At 54.0% G+C, this 5,000-nt stretch overlaps 1 non-coding gene across 1 annotated transcript in view; it reads right to left on the minus strand.

The window, feature by feature from the left end:
- The window catches only part of LOC124745463, a 1,909-nt gene extending 368 nt beyond the window's left edge, over positions 1-1,541 (minus strand). Inside the window, exon 1 of the ribosomal RNA XR_007011019.1 lies at positions 1-1,541. This exon is cut by the window's left edge and continues 368 nt beyond it. This is a non-coding gene — a ribosomal RNA (small subunit ribosomal RNA).
- Between the last annotated feature and the right edge of the window lie 3,459 nt (positions 1,542-5,000).

A 5,000-nucleotide genomic window follows, 5' to 3' on the forward strand; every position in this document is an offset into this window, starting at 1 on the left:
ACAGACCTGTTATTGCTCAATCTCGTGCGGCTAGAAGCCGCCTGTCCCTCTAAGAAGAAAAGTAATCGCTGACAGCACGAAGGATGTCACGCGACTAGTTAGCAGGCTAGAGTCTCGTTCGTTATCGGAATTAACCAGACAAATCGCTCCACCAACTAAGAACGGCCATGCACCACCACCCACCGAATCAAGAAAGAGCTATCAATCTGTCAATCCTTCCGGTGTCCGGGCCTGGTGAGGTTTCCCGTGTTGAGTCAAATTAAGCCGCAGGCTCCACTCCTGGTGGTGCCCTTCCGTCAATTCCTTTAAGTTTCAGCTTTGCAACCATACTTCCCCCGGAACCCAAAAGCTTTGGTTTCCCGGAGGCTGCCCGCCGAGTCATCGGAGGAACTGCGGCGGATCGCTGGCTGGCATCGTTTATGGTTAGAACTAGGGCGGTATCTGATCGCCTTCGAACCTCTAACTTTCGTTCTTGATTAATGAAAACATACTTGGCAAATGCTTTCGCTTCTGTTCGTCTTGCGACGATCCAAGAATTTCACCTCTAACGTCGCAATACGAATGCCCCCGCCTGTCCCTATTAATCATTACCTCGGGTTCCGAAAACCAACAAAATAGAACCGAGGTCCTATTCCATTATTCCATGCACACAGTATTCAGGCGGGCTTGCCTGCTTTAAGCACTCTAATTTGTTCAAAGTAAACGTGCCGGCCCACCGAGACACTCAATAAAGAGCACCCTGGTAGGATTTCAACGGGGTCCGCCTCGGGACGCACGAGCACGCACGAGGCGGTCGCACGCCTTCAGCTCGCCCCACCGGCAGGACGTCCCACGATACATGCCAGTTAAACACCGACGGGCGGTGAACCAACAGCGTGGGACACAAATCCAACTACGAGCTTTTTAACCGCAACAACTTTAATATACGCTATTGGAGCTGGAATTACCGCGGCTGCTGGCACCAGACTTGCCCTCCAATAGATACTCGTTAAAGGATTTAAAGTGTACTCATTCCGATTACGGGGCCTCGGATGAGTCCCGTATCGTTATTTTTCGTCACTACCTCCCCGTGCCGGGAGTGGGTAATTTGCGCGCCTGCTGCCTTCCTTGGATGTGGTAGCCGTTTCTCAGGCTCCCTCTCCGGAATCGAACCCTGATTCCCCGTTACCCGTTACAACCATGGTAGGCGCAGAACCTACCATCGACAGTTGATAAGGCAGACATTTGAAAGATGCGTCGCCGGTACGAGGACCGTGCGATCAGCCCAAAGTTATTCAGAGTCACCAAGGCAAACGGACCGGACGAGCCGACCGATTGGTTTTGATCTAATAAAAGCGTCCCTTCCATCTCTGGTCGGGACTCTGTTTGCATGTATTAGCTCTAGAATTACCACAGTTATCCAAGTAACGTGGGTACGATCTAAGGAACCATAACTGATTTAATGAGCCATTCGCGGTTTCACCTTAATGCGGCTTGTACTGAGACATGCATGGCTTAATCTTTGAGACAAGCATATGACTACTGGCAGGATCAACCAGGGAGCTGCGTCAACTAGAGCTGAGCAGCCGGCCGCCCGGGAGTGTGTCCCGGGGGCCCGCGCGAACACGCAAGCGTCCGCTCAATCATTCTGCAAACAGGAGGAGGCTGAGCTCCCCTGCACAATACACCTCGAAACCCTCTCAGGTCCCGGCGGCGCGCAGCGCCGTCCCAAGTACTTGGTCGGGTTCGAGAGAGGCGCAATCGCCCGGAGTTAGGCGAGTAGACGCTTTCGGTGCGACCACCCGTGCTCCCAACTGAGCTTGCCGCTGCCGACAGAGGCCCGGGAGCGTGCTGTCGTGGCATTGCCGGCGGGAGACAACACGCGCCACCTACGGTGACCGGCAGCTCCAACGCCAGCGCCACAGAAGGACAAAAGCCCCACTTGGGTGCCGAAGCGAACTCTCCCAGCACAGCGCACGCGCCAACACATCCGCACAGCTGCGATACAAACCACCAGCGAGAACCGCTGGGGCGACCGAGCAGCAGACGGCGTCGCGGCGCCGAGCGCCGGGCGGCGGCGCATCCTCAACGCACACAGTCCTCAATCGGACCAGCACACTGAAGATGTCCACCGCGCTTCGCACCGGGCCCGCGAGGACCTACTTTGGCCGCACGGCGCCGCGCGCAGGGTGCGCCGGCGCGCAGCTGCGACGCCTGCCGCGTCCGTCGGCCGGCGCGCCTGCCACTGGCCGCCCCCACCAGCCGGCTGTAGCGCGTGCGCCCACGCACCGCGCGGCCAGCACGCCGGGAGGCGCCCCCTCACCGGCCGGGGACGGTCCCACCCAGCCACCGCCGCGTATCGCTTCACACCCAGATGCCGTTCAGTTTCGTCGGCATGGTGGGTATCGCTGGAACAACCGGTTAGTACCTCAACCTATCGTCGCCATCACCGATTCACCCCTAGCGAGAACAACCGCACCACAACAGGTTACCATTTGTTCATTTGCGTAACTTCACCAGAAAACGCAGGCGTCCATCGCCATTTGCAACTTCAACGATTATTGCATGCCTGTGTCAGGTGTCACGCCACACTACGTCTGCCCACATACACGCAACAAAATGTGCACGCCTAGACAATACGTGGAAGGTGGCCCCCGTACGTATGCGATGTCCATTGCTCGAACGACTGTCAACCGGCCTCTGTAGCATGTCGCAGATATGGAACGCGGTGCACCATGCCATCACGGTGTGTGAGGAGAGACGACTAGGTCCGAATACATCAACAGACAGCTCATGCTGATCGCCATCCACGGCGTCCGTTCCTCCCACACGTCTCTATGGCGTACCACACTGCAATCCAGCTCTCATAGGGAGACGACACGTAGCTGCGTGCACAATATTTGCACTGTATGGTCCGCCGTTTTTGGGCGCAGTCGTTGTGCGGTCACACATGTGCCACGATGTATCATTCAGTACATAAGGACGAATGTGCAGTACAGATTGTGGTTCACGCGTACGACATCAGCGGACAGTTGACACAGGCCGCACCACAACGTAGCCTGAGTACGTCGCATGCGAAGGGCATTGAACATGCAAACTTCTCACCAACCAGCTTGCGAAGGCAGGGGGCAAGGTGGGGACGTGGGGAGGGGCGGCATGTACGTCCTGCTGCCATCCACATTACAGTGTACAGCAGGAGCATGTGGAAAGTGAGCAAGACTTGCAAGGTGTTTAACATGAAGCGATACACAGGGGTGCGGGCAGTGCGAGTAGCGAACTATATTGCGAGGGTTGCGGGTGGGCAACACTACAGTAATTGAACGAGTCGTATAACAATTACAGAGCAGGTTTAGGCGACAACGTGGGTTACGTTAAGGCGACAACATGGGTTAGGTTAAGGCACAACATGGGTTAGGTTAAGGCACAACATGGGTTAGGTTAAGGCACAACATGGGTTAGGTTAAGGCACAACATGGGTTAGGTTAAGGCACAACATGGGTTAGGTTAAGGCACAACATGGGTTAGGTTAAGGCACAACATGGGTTAGGTTAAGGCACAACATGGGTTAGGTTGAGGCACAACATGGGTTAGGTTAAGGCACAACATGGGTTAGGTTGAGGCACAACATGGGTTAGGTTGAGGCACAACATGGGTTAGGTTGAGGCACAACATGGGTTAGGTTGAGGTACAACATGGGTTAGGTTAAGGTACAACATGGGTTAGGTTAAGGTACAACATGGGTTAGGTTAAGGTACAACATGGGTTAGGTTAAGGTACAACATGGGTTAGGTTAAGGTAGAACATGGGTTAGGTTAAGGTACAACATAGGTTAGGTTAAGGTACAACATAGGTTAGGTTAAGGTACAACATAGGTTAGGTTAAGGTACAACATAGGTTAGGTTAAGGTACAACATAGGTTAGGTTAAGGTACAACATAGGTTAGGTTAGGTTAGGTTAGGTTACACGTTGTTGTACGGAAAGGTGTAGGGGGGGGGGGGCGGGGGCGGCAGGTTCGTTGATAGTGATTATAGTAAGTGAATGCTTGTGACATGATCAGATTTGTCACGTCAGGATGCACCTTTGGCTTATTAGAGGCGGCGCTCCAATTCTATGCTTGTGTGAGACCTGTGTCTTTGACTCATGTCATTGTTTGTGCGCTGTGACAGGAGGTACTATTGTGATGTTGGGTGCACCGTTGTATAGGACATGTGTGGGTGTTGGTGCCTGGTCTGCGCAATGGTGGATGTCGAAAGGCTGGGATATTGTATTTTCCGCACGGACCTCCTGGTCTGGTTGTGATAGTGTGGATTGTGTAATGTGGCGGAGAAGATGCACTGGATGTTGTTCCATGCTGGTGCTTACATATTGTATGTGCGCCTGTTAGAAGCAGAGAGTGGTGCGTGATCAGAGTGTCTGGCTGACGTGTGGTTCCCATTTTGGGCAGACTCTTTCAGCATGTATACGGACAGTTGTGTATATTTGCTGTAGTTTGATGGCTCTGCATTGATTACTAATCAGCGCCGTGTGTACGGGTAATCTGGTTCCAGTCCAAAATGTTCCATCTGTGTACATTAGTGACAAAGACTCCCCCCATGCAGTGGGGCTCGGTCTGTTATAACTCTTCCGCGTAATATATTTGCCCCACGTTTTTGCGACTGCGAGTGCGAGTGCAACGCGCATGGGGACCGACATGCTGATGGCTCGGTATCGGACGCCGTACAGTGAGCAACGCGATCGCGTCTCTCGCTCGTAAGTGGTACAGGTCGCGGCTCATGTATACGGACAGCGGGAATGTCGCATATTGGAAATAACTCTTCATGAAACGCAAGTTATAGGGGTGGATTGCACTTTACGAGTGCGGGAAACGTCCGCCGTTCATCCGCTGGAGGTGCGAGTTTGGCGGTTGGGGTGGTGCACGAACGGGTGCGGGTGGCGTCATTGCCGGTCCACGGCTTCGTGCGGCAGAGCCACTGGAGATTGGGTGCTATGGTCGACAGAGGCTGCAGCCTTTGTGGGTGGCG

The sequence above is a fragment of the Schistocerca piceifrons genome, unplaced genomic scaffold, assembly GCF_021461385.2.
Source record: "Schistocerca piceifrons isolate TAMUIC-IGC-003096 unplaced genomic scaffold, iqSchPice1.1 HiC_scaffold_32, whole genome shotgun sequence".
Lineage (NCBI taxonomy): Eukaryota > Metazoa > Arthropoda > Insecta > Orthoptera > Acrididae > Schistocerca > Schistocerca piceifrons.